The sequence below is a fragment of the Hevea brasiliensis genome, chromosome 8 (genome assembly GCF_030052815.1).
Source record: "Hevea brasiliensis isolate MT/VB/25A 57/8 chromosome 8, ASM3005281v1, whole genome shotgun sequence".
Classification (NCBI taxonomy): Eukaryota; Viridiplantae; Streptophyta; class Magnoliopsida; order Malpighiales; family Euphorbiaceae; genus Hevea; species Hevea brasiliensis.
Window position 1 is genome coordinate 53,289,615 of NC_079500.1, and position 18,744 is coordinate 53,308,358.

Here is an 18,744-nt window from a genome sequence, read left to right on the forward strand (position 1 = left end):
AATTTGAATTAAAAACTGGTCTTATTCAAATGGTTCAGAATTCACAATTTGGAGGTACCCCACTTGAAAATCCTCATTCTCATTTGAAGAAATTTTTAATGATATGTGGTACACAAAGACAACCTGGAGTTTCTGATGAAGTTATTCGGCTCACCTTATTTCCATTTTCTCTTCGGGATTCAGCATTGGAGTGGTATGACTCACTCCCACAAGCTATTATAGCTACTTGGGAGCAGCTATCTCAAGCTTTTCTATCTCAATTTTTCCCACCTGGGAAAACTACTCATTTGAGGAATTTGATGGTAGCTTTTAAACCAAGAGATGATGAAACTTTGTATGAATCCTGGATGAGATTTAAGGAGCTTGAAAGGCAATGTCCTCATCATGAAATACCCAAATGGATGATTGTTCAGAATTTCTACACCAGTTACTCGACCATAAGAAACACAATTGATTCACAAGCAGGAGGAGATTTCATGAGAATGACAAGTGAAGAATGCTATGATCTATTAGAGAAGATTGCTCATAATACCCATTTATGGGGAAATCCTAGAGCACTTGAGCCAAAGAAAGCTGGGATCTATGAACTTGACTCAGTTAACTACATGAATGCAAGATTTGATCAGTTGACTCAGCTTCTTAGTGATTTTTGCACAAAGGCAACAACCTCAACTCCTACAACTATGCAACAAGTTGCCTTCACAAATGGAACTCAAAGTTGTGGAGTTGATTATTCTTCTTATGGTGATGATTATTTGCAAGAACAAGCTGCTTATGCAGGAGGTTATCAACAAAAACCTATGGGAAATGCTTACTCTAATGTGAACAACTCAACATGGAGACCACAAGCAACTTTTGCTCAACAAGGCCAAAGCTCAAATTATGCTCATAACCAACAGTTTATGCAGCAAAATAGGCCTCAATTTCAGCCTCAATTTCAGCCCACAAGGCAGCCACCACCTGGATATCAAGCAAGAGCACAACAATCCCTTCCATCCCATGAACCGAAGCCATCCTTGGAGAACATGATGGAGAAATTTTTTGCTGAACAAAGCAAGATGAATAGCAAATTGGAGGAAGAAATGCAACACATGAGACAAACCATGGATCAATTACAAGTCCACAACCGCATGTTGGAGACTCAATTGGCGCAACAAGCAAGCTCATCAGGAAGCAATTCCTATGGGAAACTACCTAGCCAACCACAAAACCCTCATGAGCAATGTAAGGTTGTAACCTTGAGAAGTGGTAAAAAAGTTGGTCAAGAGAGTGAAAACAAGAGAGAAGAAAAAGAGAGCACAAAAGAAGAAAATTCAGTTGAGAGCAAGAAAAATGAAAAAGAAAAAGAAAGCAAAAGTGAGCAAGATGAGGGAGAGAAACCATATATCCCACCTGAACCTTACAAGCCCACCCTTCCCTACCCTCAAAGATTCATCAAGCATAAACTAGACAAACAATTTGGCAAATTCCTTGAAGTGCTAAAGAAGTTGTATATCAATGTGCCATTCACTGAGGCACTATCCCAAATGCCAAGTTATGCCAAATTTTTGAAGGAGATTCTTTCCAACAAGAGAAGATTAGAAGATTATGACACCATCAACTTGGGAGAGCAATGCAGTGCTATAATTCAGAAAAAGTTACCTCCCAAACTCAAAGATCCGGGTGTGTTTTCCATTCCTTGTCATATTGGTGATAATTGTGTGGCAAATGCTTTATGTGACCTTGGAGCTAGCGTCAGCCTAATGCCTCTTTCAATATATGAGAAGTTGAATATGGGAGAATTGAAGCCCACAAACATGTATCTATCATTGGCTGACCGTTCAATTAAGTATCCGGAAGGCATTCTTGAAAATGTGCCTATCAAGGTTGGGAAATTTTACATTCCGGTGGACTTTGTCATTTTGGATATGGAAGAAGACACAAAAGTTCCTATCTTATTGGGAAGACCCTTTTTGGCAACAGCTGGTGCATTAATTGATGTAAAGGGTGAGCAATTGACACTTAGAGTGGGAGATGATCAAATGATATTCAACATCAATCCAGCCATGAAAAGGAAACATGAAGAAGTTGAGTCTTGTTTGCGGGTAGACATTATTGATGAGATTGTTCAAGAGCATTTCAGACAAAGCTATCCACAAGACCCACTTGAAAATTGCTTAGTCCATGGTGGGAGCATTGATGATGATAATCACAACATGGCTATTTTTGCGCAATACTTGGAAAGCTCTCCACCACATCCTGAAGCCACAATTTTTCAACTTGAAGGAGTGCAAAATTTGGAGATCAAACCACCATCATTAAAGGTAGAGGATGCCCCAAAGGTAGATCTTAAACCTCTTCCTTCCAACCTCAGGTATGCTTTTCTTGGACCAAATGAAACATATCCTGTTATAATTAATGCATGTTTGACTAATATTGAGATTGACAAATTGTTGAGAGTTTTGAGAAAATATAGAAGAGTTTTGGGTTATGCAATTGATGATATAAAGGGAATTAGTCCAACAGTTTGTATGCATAGGATTTTTCTTGAGCCAAATAGTAAACCTTCCATTGAACACCAAAGAAGATTGAATCCTACAATGAAGGATGTTGTGAAAAAGGAAATCCTAAAATTACTAGTCACTGGAATTATTTACCCTATTTACGATAAAGGAGTGGGTTAGTCCTGTGCATGTTGTACCAAAGAAAGGTGGGGTGACAGTTGTTAAAAATGAGAATAATGAATTGATACCCACTAGAACTGTTACAGGTTGGAGAATGTGCATAGACTATAGGAAGTTGAACAATGCCACAAGAAAAGACCATTTTCCCCTTCCTTTTATGGATCAAATGTTAGAAAGATTAGCCAAGCATTCATTCTTTTGTTACTTAGATGGATATTCTGGTTTCTTTCAAATTCCAATACATCCTGATGACCAAGAAAAAACTACCTTTACCTGTCCCTATGGCACCTTTGCCTATCGAAGGATGCCATTCGGATTGTGTAATGCGCCTGGCACATTTCAAAGGTGCATGATGGCCATTTTCTCGGATTTTATTGAAGAAATTATGGAGGTCTTCATGGATGACTTTTCAGTATATGGCACTAATTTTGATTCATGCTTGACTAATTTGTCTAAAATTTTGCAGAGGTGTGCTGATAATGATTTGGTGTTGAATTGGGAGAAATGCCACTTTATGGTCCAAGAAGGGATCGTTTTAGGGCATTTGATCTCAAAAAGGGGAATTGAAGTGGATAGAGCCAAAATAGAAATTATTGAAAAAATGCCCCCTCCAACCACTGTCAAAGGAGTGCGGAGTTTTCTTGGACATGCCGGGTTTTACCGGCGATTTATTCAGGATTTTTCTAAACTTGCTAAACCCTTAACAAATCTTTTGAATCATGATGTTAAATTTGATTTTAATCAAGATTGTATGGTTTCTTTTGTGTTAAAGACGGCCTTAACAACGGCTCCTATCATGCAACCCCGATTGGACTTTGCCATTCAAATCATGTGTGATGCAAGCGAGTTTCTTGTTGAGCCGCCTTGGCCAAATAAAAGATAGAAAACCTTATGCCATTTACTATGCAAGCCGAACCCTTGATGAAGCTCAAGTTAATTATGCCACAACTGAAAAGGAGTTCCTTGCGGTAGTATTTGCACTCAATAAATTTCGTTCTTATTTGGTCAACTCAAAGGTAATTGTTTTCACTGATCATGCAGCAATAAAGTATTTAATGAGCAAGAAAGAAGCTAAATCTAGGTTGATTAGATGGATTTTATTACTTCAAGAATTTGATTTGGAAATAAGAGATAAAAAGGGTGTTGAGAATGTGGTGGCTGATCACCTTTCTAGGATGAAAACTGAAAATAAAGATGATGAAATTGTGCCAATTGATGAATTTTTCATGAATGAGCAGTTGTATGTGTTGAATTCTGCACTTCCATGGTTTGCTGATATTGTGAATTTCTTGTCTTGTGGTGTCTTGCCACCTAATTTGTCTTGGCAGCAAAAGAAGAGATTCTTGCATGATGTTAAATTTTATTCTTGGGAAGAACCTCTTTTGTTTAGGAGATGTAATGATGGAATAATTAGGAGATGTATACCAGAGGAAGAAATGCATGATGTTATTTACCATTGTCATTCCTCTGAATATGGTGGTCATTTTAGTGTCTCAAAAACTATTGAAAAAGTCTTGACATCAGGTTTCTATTGGCCTAATATGTTTAAACATGTGAGAAATTTTGTAAGCAAGTGTGATAGGTGCCAAAGGGTAGGCAACATTTCCAAAAGAGATGAGATGCCCCAACAATCCATATTAGAAGTTGAATTATTTGATGTGTGGGGAATTGATTTCATGGGGCCATTTCCATCTTCTTATGGGAATAAATATATCTTGGTAGGGGTGGACTATGTATCTAAATGGGTAGAAGCTATTGCTACACCTACCAATGATGCAAAAGTTGTGGTGAAATTTCTGAAAAAATTTGTTTTGACCAGGTTTGGTGCCCCACGTGCTATAATCAGTGATGGTGGTAGCCATTTTTGCAACCACCAATTTGAAAAATTGATGAGAAAATATGGGGTAAAGCATAGGATTGCCACACCATATCACCCTCAAACAAATGGCCAAGTAGAAATCACAAATAGAGAAATCAAGCAAATCTTGGAGAAAACTGTCAATAAGTCCAGAAAAGATTGGTCCCTTAAATTAGATGACACTCTTTGGGCATATAGAACAGCATTTAAAACCCCCATAGGAACTACACCTTATAGGTTAGTTTTTGGGAAATCATGCCATTTGCCCGTAGAATTAGAACACAAAGCTTATTGGGCCATTAGAGCAATCAATTTTGATTTACAAGCTGCTGGACACAAAAGACTTTTGCAACTTGATGAATTAGAAGAATTGAGACTTGATGCTTATGAAAATGCTAGGATCTATAAAGAAAGAACAAAAAAATGGCATGATAAGCATATCAAGAAAAAGGACTTTAAAGAAGGAGATTTGGTTCTCTTATTCAATTCAAGGTTAAAATTTTTTCCAGGAAAATTAAAATCAAGGTGGTCAGGTCCATTCAAAATTGTGAAAGTTTTACCTCATGGTGCTGTGGAAATTTTTGGTGAAAAATCTGGTAATTTCAAGGTAAATGGACAAAGATTGAGGCACTATTCAGTTGGTGAGCCAATCGAGAAGATAGCAACTTGCTATCTCTCTCATTCTCCATAACATCTTGAGTGAGTATGGTCAAGCTAAAGACCTAAACTTAGCATTTTTGTGCATAACTCCCAATTTTTCTTTCATTTGTTTTAAGTTTTTTTTTCTATACTCCTTATTCAGAGTTTAACATTGTTCTAATTTCCTTGTGCAGATGGGATACAATGCATTGTAAGCAAATGAGCATTAAAAAAAAAAAAAAAAAAGAAAAAAAAAAAAACATTTCATGTCTTTATTTTAGTTGCTTAATTCATTAGTGTTTTTAACTTGTTTAGTTAATATTCTGCTTGTGTTGTTTTTCCTTTACTTGAACCATTTACTTATTCAGTTTTTTTTTCCTCATAAAATACATTTTTCTTTTATGTCTTTAGTACATTGCTCACTTGCTTTGATATGCTCCTTCGGAATTTACACTTGATGGCTATATTTTTGAGCTTAACTTCTCTATTCTAAATTTTTGAGTTTAATTGATTTAATGGATTCCATCGCACTGTTTCTTTTGCAATGAGTGCAAAGAATGTCCAAATTTTATCTAATTAAATTGGCTGACCGCAATGAGGTAACAATTCTCATCTCACCTTGTGTCATCACTAACACAAGTTGTGCTATCGCTTATGCAACAGGGTAATAATTTTTATGCACATATGAGCTACCCATTTTTTGCACATTATCCCATTCCATGCACTCTTTTAACATTGAGGACAATGTTCATTCTGAGTATGGGGGAGAGGGTAAATTTTTTGCAAAAATTATTTTTCCTTGCAAAAATTATTTTTCTTTTTCATTTGCATATAGCGACACACTCATTACTTCATACTTGTACATATTCACATACATACACTTGCATATAGCCTCATATACTTAGTTACGCATATTTAGTTGCATATAGGTTGACTTGACATTTACACTCATGCATTTCATTTAAAATTTTTGGATTTTTAAACCAGTCTTTGAATTCCATAAGCCACTTATTCAAGCAAACCAACTTGCCTTTAGATGGTTAGTGGAATGAAAGTTCCAGCTGGGTACAAAGTCTTAAGCATTATTCTTTCTCTTACTTAATAGCTGAAAATTAATATATCAATCTAGGTATGCAGTGCTAGTTAGTTATTTTGAGTTTTGAGTGTCTGGATAAGCCTTTAAGAAAGAAAATGGTCCTTGTCGTCTCACCATTCCTAGAACAAGCATCTTAGATCTTTCAAAGCGAAATTTTTAACTTGCATTTGATAAGAATATGATTTAGGCATTCCTTCATATTTTAAACCTCACATTTAGCCTTAACCTACCTTAATTTCATTTCAACCCTTGCAAAACCCCCTTGAACCTTAATTCCCTAATTTCTTTGGAACCCAAATCATTTACTTAGCCATTAAACCTAAACACTACCACCTATCTATGAGAATAATATTTTAGCAATTAAGTGCATAAAATAAATAAATAAATAAAAAAATCTCGGAGGATTGAAACATCTTGAAAAGTGCTAGAGTAATTGTGAAAAGTTGAAAAGGTCACCAAAATATCCCAAAGGTAATTTTGGGTGTGACATGAAATAGGGACACATACAAAATAAAAAATATATTATAAAAGTAGTCCCTTTATTGTGTTAGCACTTAAGATTCATTGTGAATTTCTTTCCTCTTGATAAAAAAAATTAGTATTATATATATAAAAAAAAAAAAAAAAAAAAAAGGATGCACTTTGAGTTTCATGGTTAATATTATTCTCATATTTTGTTTACCTTATTCCCTTTCTTTGTTAACCACAATCTTACCCTATTTGACCCCATTACAACCCTTAAAAAGACCTAATGATTCTTTGAAAAATGCTTGTTACATTAGTAGAGTTAGATCTTTTATGCTTGCATATGGGTTTGGCAATATAATCTTTCATACATTACTCACCATCTATTTGAGACACATTGGCTATCTATTTCATTTAGGTTTGTTTTGGCACAATTGACTCTTGTAGTTGGTTGGTATTTGTTGCTTGGGTTGATTGGTTAATTCTTAGCTATTCTGTAATAGTTGAGAGTGCTTGCTTCATTCTTTGTGCTTTTGCTGGTGGGAATTTGGAATGTTGGTGGCTAGAGGTAAGTTGGTAGTTTGGATTAGTGAATTTTTGAGTTTTCAAAGACTGATTCTATTCCCTTCCAAATGAGTTTCAATGAAATTTTGCTTGAGGACAAGCAAGAGTTTGAGTATGGGGGAATTTGATGCATGCATTTTAGATCATCATTTAGGTGTTGTTTTTGCACATAATTTACCCTTACTCATAGCTATTATTTTAGATATTAATATATATTTAGTCAATTTTACAATTTTCACATTTCTTAGTTTAATTTTTGGAATTTATTTGTTTTGTAGGTTAAATCTGGAGAAATTTGATGTATTTTGATCAGAGTAGCCATTTGGAGGAGATTAAAATCGAATTGCAAAAATTTTGAAGTTGAGAAAAAAATGGCCGAGAGCGACACAACCTGCAGCACAACCGAATTAGCTCATGTCGCAGGTTGTGTCGATCGTCAGATATTCACGCCGAGAGCGACACAACCCGCGACACAACTGACTCGGCTTATGTCGTTTTTACTGGAAAATTTTTTGACGTGGCATTTCCGTTACTCCAGCCTTTTTACCTCACTTTCTCTAGATCCTTCCCCCTTTTACCCATTCTAGAACAGTCCCCTTGCCTATATAAAGTGCCCTTTATCACTTTCTTTTCATAGAGAGCAAGGGAGGCATTTTTGGCAAGATTAGAAAGAGAGAAGGGAGCACTTTCTGCATCTTCTTCCAGCAGCAGCAAGGATCAAGTTTCTGCACTTTTCTGCAGAGATCCTGCTGCAGATTTGCTGGGTTTTTCTACCCCTTTAAGCTTACATTTCCATTATTTCTTCATTTCTTTATTTGGGTTTATGTTTAAACAATGATTTGTGAGTAGTTTATTGAGATTCTAGAGATGGGTTTGTAAATATTGATTTGTTTTGTGGTTTTGAACTGATTTAGCCATTTAAATGGGATTTGTTATATTTTGATTTATTGCTTGTGTGCTTATTTCCTTGCTTGATGAATGGGCCCTCATTAAGTTAAGTTTTAATCCTTAATAGATGGACTGAAAAGTGAATATTGGGGATGGATAATCTTGCAATAAACTTTATTTTCTTGGTGTTAGAAATAAGCTAAGAAGATTAAGGGGAACTTTCCAAAAATCAATTAGAGCATTAATTGGGTTTTTGTTAGATTTGAAATACCGTGAAAACAGGGTTTGATTTAATGAAAACCAATAATGAGATGATTGAAATAGGTTTCAAAAATTTAAGAATTGATTTCCCTCAAAATTGCAATTCTCATGTGTTTGGCTAAATTAGGGAAAAATCACATGCAAACAATATTGAAAAAATCCAATCTCTAGAATCAATTTATTTTTCATTGAAATTAGATATAAATCCTCCAAACCTCATAAATAGCAATTTAAATTTAAATCCAATTTAAATCCAATTTCTATAATCACTTTATTTTTATTTTTATTGAATTTAGATTTAATTCCTCTCAATTTCATAAATAGATATTTCAAATTAATTTTTGGGTAATCTAGTTTAATTAATTTTAGTTAATTGATTGATCTAGTTTTAATTCCTCAAATACCAATTTTAATTCCAAATTTCATTTTACATCTTTAATTTTTGTCTTAATTTTAATTTTTAGATTTTATTTTTAATATCTTTTAATTTTTGTCATTCTAATTTGCTTATACTTTTATTTCCAATTTAAGCACAATTCCCTGTGGGATCGATATCAATTTTTAAAACTATACTACTGTGACCCGTGCACTTGCGGACACACCGTATCAGCTTATTTAGTTGTCTTAAGTATGGTTCTAATCCCCTTAATTGTCCGGACCGACACCGGTCACCGAAATAGTGAAATATACCAAGCTATGCAAATGAGGGTGTTACAGGCATCACGCCATAATTAACTGTAGACTGAAGACAGTCACTTTTGGTCTCCCTCTGTACAATGATGTAGTAATACATGGGGAGAGGCAGTTACTGCCATCAAACATCATTGCGGCTGCACTAGCTAGAAGGATGATCAAAAAGGGGTGTGAAGCATACTTGGCACATGTGATAGACACCCAAGTGGGGTGTCCAACATTGAGAGACTTCCCTACTGTATGTGACTTTCCAGATGTGTTCCCTGATGAGTTGCCAGGACTACCTCCTGAAAGAAAGGTGCAGTTTAAAATTGATGTTATGCTTGGTGTGGACCCAGTCTCTATAACACCATATAGAATGGCACCAGCAGAATTGAAAGTGCAGTTGCAAGAGCTGCTTGACAAGGGCTTTATCTGCCCTAGTGTGTTACCTTGGGGAGCGCCAGTGCTGTTTGTTAAGAAGAAGGATGGCACTCTTCACTTATGTATTGACTACCGAAAATTGAATAAGGTGATAATAAAGAACAGATACCCCTTTCCCCGCATTGATGACTTGTTTGATCAGTTGAGGAGTGCAGCTGTGTTCTCCAAAATTAACCTGAGATCGGGTTGTTATCAACTGAAAGTGCAAGAGCAGAGTATCCCTAAAACTGCCTTTAGAACCCGCTATGGCCATTATGAGTTCTTGGTCATGCCAGTCGGGTTAACTAATGCTCCGGCTGCTTTTACGGATCTGATGAACACTATCTTCATACCATACCTCGATCAGTTTGTTGTGGTATTCATAGATGATATATTGGTCTACTCGAGGAGTGCAGAGGAGCATGATCGACATCTGCAGATTGTACTACAGACTTTGAGGGAGAAATAACTATACACCAAATTATCGAAGTGTGAATTTTGGCTTAAAGAAATATCCTTCTTGGGGCACATAGTATCGGCAGAGGGCATCAAGGTAGATCCAAGTAAGATAAAGCTGTCCTTAATTGGAAACCACCCAGAAATATCACTGAGATTCATAGTTTTCTAGGTTTAGCTGGATACTACCGCTGATTTGTGAAGGGGTTCTCCATGTTGGCATCTCTATTGACCAAATTACTTTAAAAAGATGTGAAATTTCAGTGGACGGATAAATGCCAACAGAGTCTTGATGAGTTGAAAAAATGTTTAACTGAAGCTCTAGTCCTTACTTTACCTACCCCGGGTAAAGAATATACAGTTTACAGCGATGCTTCTCACAATGGGTTAGGCTGTGTACTAATGCAAGACTGGAATGTTATTGCCTATGCATCACGCCAGTTGAAACCATATGAGAGGAATTATCTGACACATGACTTAGAGCTAGCAGCTATTATGTTCGCTCTTAATATCTAGAGACACTATTTGTATGGGGAGAAGTGCTACATCTACATAGATCATAAGAGTTTGAAGTATCTGAGCACTCAGAAGGAGTTGAATTTGAGACAGAGGAGATGGTTAGAGTTGATAAAAGACTATGATTATCTGATAAACTATCAGCCAAGGAAAGCTAATGTGGTGGCTGACGCCTTAAGTCGCAAGACTATGGCAAGTCTACGGGTTTCTCGTTTGTCTATAGTACATCAGTTGAGAGTATTGCATGCCAGCTTAGAGATTAATGATGAGAGACAAACAGTAGTTGCATAGCAGGTACAGCCAGTGTTGATTGATCAGATCAGAATGGCTGATCAGAATGATCAGAAGTATCAAAAGCTGTTAAAAAAAGTCCGACAGGACAAGAAACATGAGTTCTCAGTGAGAGATGATGGCCTATTGCTACACCAGGGCAGAGTGTGCATTCCTAATGACGTTGACTTGAGACAGATCATTTTGAAGGAAGCACATGAGTCTCCTTTTGTTACGCATCCTGGTGGCACAAAAATGTATAGAGGGCTGAAAGAGCACTACTGGTGGATGGGTATGAAAAGAGATGTGGCAAAATTTGTTTTTAAATGCCTAACTTGTCAACAAGTAAAGGCAGAGCATCAAGTACCAGCTGGTTTGTTACATCCACTACCAGTACTAGAATGGAAATAGGAGAGAATAACTATGGATTTTGTGATGGGACTTCCGAGAACACAGAAGAGCCATGATGCAGTATGGGTCATTGTTGACAGATTGACCAAGTCTGCTCATTTTCTGCCTGTCCGGATGGACTACAGTTTAGAAAGATTGGCCAAGTTGTACATTGATGAGATAGTAAGACTGCATGGAGTGCCAATATCCATCGTATCAGATAGAGATCCTAGGTTCACTTCTAGATTCTGGGGTAATCTTCAGAGAGCCCTAGGAACTAGATTGAACTTCAGCACAGCATTCCACCCACAGACAGATGGCTAGTTTGAGAGAGTAATTCAGATCTTGGAGGACATGCTACAGGCTTGTGTGATTGAGTTTGAGGGCAGTTGGGACACACACATGCCTTTGATTGAGTTTTCTTATAACAACAGCTACTAATCAAGCATTGGGATGCCTCCATATGAAGCTTTGTATGGCAAAAAATGTAGAACACCGTTGTGTTGGAATGATGTGGGTGAAAGAAAGATGATTGGGCCAAAAATTATTCAGCAGACTGAAGAGAAAATCAGATTAGTTAGAGATCGATTCAAAGCTACATCAGATCGTTAGAAGTCCTATATTGATATGAAGAGAAAGTATATTGAGTATGCAGTGGGTGAGAAAGTATTCATCAAGGTTTCCCCTTGGAAGAAAATTATGAAATTTGATAAAAAGGGGAAACTGAGTCCTCGTTTCATTAGGCCATATGAGGTTCTGGAGAGAGTGGGTCCTTTGGCATATCATTTGGCACTACCTCCAGAGTTGGAGAAGATACATAATGTCTTCCATGTATCGATGTTGAGGAGGTATAGATCTGACCCATCTCATGTACTACCAGTGGAAGAAATTGAAGTGAATCGAGACCTCACATATGAGGAAGAACCCATAGAGATTCTGGCTTATAAGGTGAAGCAGCTAAGGAAAAAGCAAATACCATTAGTAAAAGTGCTATGGAACCATCATTCGGGCTAGGAGGCTACTTGGGAATGAAAGGAGGACATGAGGAGACAGCACCCACAGCTGTTCAAAGACTGATACCAGGTAAAATTTCGAGACAAAATTTATTTTAAGGCGTAGAGAATTGTAACACCCTTATTTGCATAGCCTGGTATATTTTATTGTTCTGGTGATCGGTGTCAGTCCAGAAAATTAAGAGAATTAGAACCACGTCTAAGATGCCTAGTTAAGTCCTGAACGCAAATAATTAGTCATTGCCAAATAGTTAAGTGTAAAGAAGAAAAACAAAGTATAAAAGGTTAAATGAGCCAAGAGTCAAAGCGATGGGTGACCTTCTCGAAAAATGACTGCGAGATCAGTCTTAACTCAAATTTCGAACTGGAAAATGTGACGCCGCTGTCCTTAGGACTATTGTGAACATAGTGGAAAAGAGAAAATCACGAAAAAGAGTTGTTAAGCAGGTCAAATAATTACATCTGGGATCCAGAAAAAATATTGAATAACTTGTAAATCGGATTGAACCAGTGAGGGGAAATTTAGACAATTCACCCCTAGAGCTGACTCCTGACCTAACTGTCCAATAAAATCAGAGAAAAGAAAATTTTGGAATCAAGAATTAAATTAAAGAACTATTGGAAAAATAAATACAAAAGAAAAAGAAAATTGAAAAAGTTTATTACATCATGCTTACATAATTGGATGACATCATGAATGATGTCAAAATACAATTTTAATTTTCCTACCTAAATTGACCAAGTCAAAAGCATTTTTAAAGACTTAAAAATACACAAAAAAGAAAAAAAAAATCAGACCTTCTTCCCTTACCCAAGCCGGCCGCCCTCCTCTCTCTCACTAGCCACCATGGTTACACCATTGAAGCTTGAGTTTAAGCTTCAAAACAACCACTTAACCCTACTTTGAACCCAAACTAATCCATAAAAACTTATTAGATCAGCTTGAGAAAGCTTTAGAGGAAGGAAAGAAAAGAAGAAATGGAAGAAATTGAAGAGTTGAACTTCAAAGTTTAAGGTTAGTGGTTTGAATTGAAAATTTATTGTTTAATGCTTATGTTTTTAGTGTAAGTAACTTTGATCTTAACTTAGAATTAAAAGAAAACAATTGTTGGGAGACCAAAGAAAAATTTTGGCCAGCCTTAGTTAGGGTTTGAAATGAACGATTTTAATGTGTTTAATTGGTTTTTTAGGGTGAGTGAAGTACATAGACATTGAATGTGCACTTTGAATGCATTAGATTTGAACTTTATGTAATTAGGGTTTTGAGCATTTCAAAAAATTGGAGAAAAAGTTGAGAATTGGTCAATTGATGTATTTGACCTTCTTTGAGTTGAGAAATGGTCAATTGTGACCATTTGTGGTGTGTGTGAATTGTTAGAACTAAGTTTTAATTCGAATTAGTTAGGGTCAGTATGCAGATAGCTTGACTTAGGTCCTTTTCAGGGACTAAAAATGAAAATTTACAAACCTAATTAGTGTGATGCCAATTGGGAATGAAACTAGACACAAAATGGACCATTTTTTATTTAGGAATCATGCCCAAAAAATGGCCATAACTTAGTGAACAATTAGGCTAAATCTGGAATTGGGCACACTGCCCTGTATAAAAATGACCAAATGAATAGTAGTTACTTAAATGACCATAACTTGGTCTAGGAAGGTCCAAATGACCTGAATCCTATACCGATAGAAAGCTAAGACATAGCCCTACAACTTTTATAAAGAAAATAAACCCAAATTTTGATTATAACCTATCTGAAAACTCACCTACAATCAACCTACCAAAACTGCCAATATGTAAAAAATACCCAGAATTCTGGGTAACACCAAATGCGGCCAGCCCCATTCAAATAGTTATATCATGGGCTACAAAACTCCAAATGGAGTGTTTCAAAAAGAGAAATAAAGTTAAGACAACAAGGATCAACTTCTATGAAGAAAACTTAGCCAAATTTTAATAGAAACTTGACTAATGAAACAATGCAAAACAAGGCACCAAATTTAAATTTTGAAAATTTCACCTAAGAGACTTAAGATTTGAGGAAAACAACCAAAACCAATAAATTAGGTAACCAAAATATGGTATGTGGGTGAAATTGAAATCCCTATACCTATTAAGCATGAGAAAGTCAACAATTTGACTTGAATAGTATCGTGAATAGTAACCCCAAAGTACAAATTTTAAAGAATGTCAAGTTAAGCATATTAAAGCTAGATATATATAGATTTGAATTTATTTTTGGACTTATGATAAATTATGATACTGAAACACTATAAAATTGTGTGTTTCAGTCAAAAAGAATACCGAAAAAGAACCCCAGACATCGAGTCGAGGCAAAGAAGCGACTCGCATAAGGATTGTGCACAACATAAAATGCTCTTTAAATTTCTTTTTGTAAAGTACATGAAATGAATTGTGAGTTATTTATATTGCAAAATGGTGATTGAAATGTACACTATGCTTTTGATCTAAATTGTTAGAAATTTAATGATATGTGTTTTAATTTTCAGTAAATGTTTGATAAATTGTTAAGATAGTTTTGAAACCACAGTGTCATGACCATATATTTGAATGCCTCACTAGCATGACTAGTGGGAGGAATTAGTTTTGAATTTTGATTCCCTCTCTAGCTGAAGTGTTGAGGTGTGTGCCAGTAGAGGAAGAAATTGAATGGGTACCCATAGATTTGAGCTAGCTAGTCTTGTGATTTCTCATAAGCCTCTGGCTATTGAGATGAATATTGTTCTGAATGGCATGATATAACTGTGTGCTTTTATAAAATGTTGAGACTTCCGAAATGAGACTATTTTGACAAAAATTATAAATTGTCTTTTGTATCCACTTTTCATTTTCAGTACTGTATTTGAATAAATGTGATTTGAATTATGCATAAAATGTTATTTTAGTATGTTGTGCACTACTGAGTCATAGTACTCAGTGATGGCTGTTATTGCTGTCACAGATAGAGAGACTAGAGGAGCAGCAGAGTGAACTGCTAAGGATCTTGGAGCTACATCCCTGAGATTTTGTCGGGTATAATTTTATACCCTGATTGTAATGTTTATATTTGTGTATGTAACCATATGTACACGTATAAACTGGTCTTGAGCAGTTGTATAAATTTATAATAATATTATTTTGGATTTTCTAATGTAAATTTTGGATTGATGAATGTAAATTGATTTTTCTTTAATGAAATATGAATGAAGTTATCTAGTTTTATTTTTGAAGACAATTGAATTGTGAGTTGTTTTGAATTATGGAGTTGGGAGAAATGATGTTGAGTTTGTTGTGGTAGTGATTGATTTTGATGAAATGAATTATTGGAAGTATTTTTACAGGTATTTGAAGAACTGTTTTCCCCAAATATAGACGACACTCTACCAAAATTTTTCTAAAATTTGCACAAAATTAAAAATAGACAAAAATTTTAACTAGTTTTCAAACTTCAATTAAATGTTTTTAATAACTGCTATAAAAGCTCACCACTTTCAAAAAGTAAGAAAATTGTTTTAAAATTCTTTGTAGTGTATTTAATGGGTTATCGGTAGACGGAGTTGGTAATTCATTAGGTATACTACGGGATCATGTTATGCCTTACAGAGGGGTAAGGTGTGACAAAGGGTAGGCAAATTTAACGATGTGCCCTTCATAACTTAATATTGATAATTTTGGGGTTGGAGTTATAGTGTCGGTCCCTGTTAAAAGGAACGTTTGATATTTCACCATTTTGGGTTTCCCAAGAATAGGGGTATATGGGATGACCCTACAGTGAATTGGTGTTATTTTTTCTTGATTTGTTAAATATTTTATCAAATCTCTCCCCCTCTTCAAATTAGGACTCTAATTCTAAAGAAGTGTTATTCGGTCCCTAAAGATTCATAACAAGTAAGGAGGACTCTCGGCTCACACATTATATACCTCAACATTCAAATAACTGAGGATGTGTGTTAGAATATTAGAATTTTTACTAAAAAGTGATTCAGGAAAGGATTCTCTCCCGATCTCTTAAAATATTTTTATTAATACTTTAGCTAAGAGGATTCGGGTAAGGACTCTCTCCCAACCTCTTAAAATATCTTTATTTGAACTTTAGCTAAGAGAATTTGAGTAACGACTCTCTCCCGATTCTCTTAAAATATTTTTTATAGTACTTTAGCTAAGAGAATTTGGGTAGGAACTCTCTCCCGATCTCTTAAAATATTCTTATTAGTACTTTACCTAAGAGAATTTGGGTAAGAACTCTCTCCCGATCTCTTAAAATATTTTTATTAGAATTTTTGCTAAGAGAATTCGGGTAAGGACTCTCTCTCGATCTCTTAAAATATTTTTATTAGAACTTTAGCTAAGAGAATTCGGGTAAGGACTCTCTTTCGATCTCTTAAAATATTTTATTAGAACTTTAGCTAAGAGAATTCAGGTAAGGACTCTCTCCCGATCTCTTAAAATATTACCGATCTCTTAAAACATTTTTATTAGAATTTTAGCTAAGAGAATTTGGGTAAAGACTCTCTCCTGATCTCTTAAAACATTTTTATTAGAATTTCAGCTGAGAGAATTCGGGTAAGGGCTCTCTCCCGATCTCTTAAAATATTTTTATTAGAATTTTAGTTAAGAGAATTCGGGTAAGGACTCTCTCGAACTCCTATTTTGAAAAGTGAATTTAAAAGTTGCGAATGTTGATCCGAACTCTTCATCAATCTTCCGCACAATTCCACGATCTCTATGTTATCCAAACTCCTTTGTTTCCACCCATATAGCTTATTGTCCTGTAATACCCCTATTTGTATAGCCTGATAAATTATACTGCTCCGATGACCGGTGTCGGTTCGGATAATTAAGAGAATTAGAACTACATCTAAGACACTTAGATAAGCCCTGAATACAAATAATTAGTAATTGCCAAATAGTTAAGTATAAATAAGAAAAACAGAACACAAGAAGTTAAATGAGCAGGGAGTCACAGCGATGGATGACCTTCCGGGGAAATGACTGCGAGGTCGATCGTAACCCAAATTCTAAATTGGAAAATGTGACGCCACGATCCTTAGGACTATTGTGAACACAGTGGAAAAGAGAAAATCACGAAAAAGAGTTGTTAAGCAGGTCAAATAATTAGGTCAAGGATTCGGAAGAAATATTGAATAACTTACAAACCGGATTAAACCGGCGAGGGGTGATTTGGTCAATTCACCCCTAGAGCTGACTCCTTACCTAACTGTCCAATAAAATCAAAGAAACGAATCTTTGGGAACCGAGAATTAAATTAAAGAACTAATAGAAAAATAAATACAAAAGAAAAAGAAAAAAAAGTTTATTTACATCATGCTTACATCACTTGGATGACATCATGGGTGATGTCAAAATCCAATTTAATTTTCCCACAATCTTTGACCAAGTTAATTAGAGTTAAATACACATAAAATATCTAAAAAAAAAAAAAGAAAAGAAAAATCATTTCTTCTTCGATCAATGTACTGGGCTGCTTTAACTGTTTGAGATCCGATGGTGAGGAGTTAATCTTACAAATTTGAGGGTCCTGATTGCAAGTGATTTTGATTCTCCAAGCCCTCCAATCTCTATAGGTCATTTCTCAATTTGGCCGATCTCTTTTATAGTTAGTAGACCTGAGACCTCTTGCTCCGATCTTTTAATTCGACTCTTTCTACATCTGGTTTCTTTTCTTCTTGATCTTAATTTCTGATCCCATTCTCATCTCCTAAAGCAATTAATTCTTTGATTACTGATGAACTGCTTTGAGTTCTGCACGTAATAAATGCCAAGGCCCTATATATATGTAGAGGAATTTTGTCCTTCACACGCTCACATTCTCCCTTCTCCGATGAATTTCCAATGTTTTACTTTTTTGCTCTTGACTTTTTCAGCGAGAATTCTCCTCATGACAACCACCTTGATCTTTTTCCTAATGTTTTCCTTGGCCATCTCCTGAAAATGGACAATTCCGGCGATCAGAGATTTATGAGGGCATTGTCTGATGATAGTGAGGGAACTGCACTAATTGACCGATCAGGGTCGAAATTAACTACCTTACCGATCTTGGATCGATTTACCGGTATGACTCACAGACCGATCTCTGACAAGGGGACTATTACTTTCAATCTTGATATCAGTGACCGCCTCTTAAAGTTCATTTAGGTCCTAACCATATCAGGGGTCTCGATTGTAGCTCGATTCTGGTCGATGACATCGATAAAGACACCGAGCTTCCCATAGTCTTTGCCATAGTTGACGAGAACTACCCTCCCGATCTCCACATTTCTCTTGAACGGCATCTTAGAATCAGGAGTGGTCCAAACTGTAAGAGCAAGATAGGTAGAATGTAGTGAAGGGAAATTTATAATTGTTGATCTTGAGAGATCGCCCAAATGATGTAATTTGACCTTTTGGAAATGAAATGAAGTTTTATTTATTCAAAATTGATTATTTATTTTGTTTTATTATTGTATTATTTTTCCGATCTCTTATAACTATGTCCGATCTGATCTCACAACTCACACTCATTGACTGATCTCTTGTGACCGACCTTTAACTATCCGATCCCCCTGCCA

At 35.6% G+C, this 18,744-nt stretch overlaps 1 non-coding gene across 1 annotated transcript; it reads right to left on the reverse strand.

Annotated features, from left to right (window-relative positions):
* Positions 1-284: 284 nt before the first annotated feature.
* Positions 285-391, reverse strand: LOC131182673 (small nucleolar RNA R71). Its single transcript, XR_009150935.1, has one exon. It is a non-coding gene; the product is annotated as a small nucleolar RNA R71 (small nucleolar RNA).
* Between the last annotated feature and the right edge of the window lie 18,353 nt (positions 392-18,744).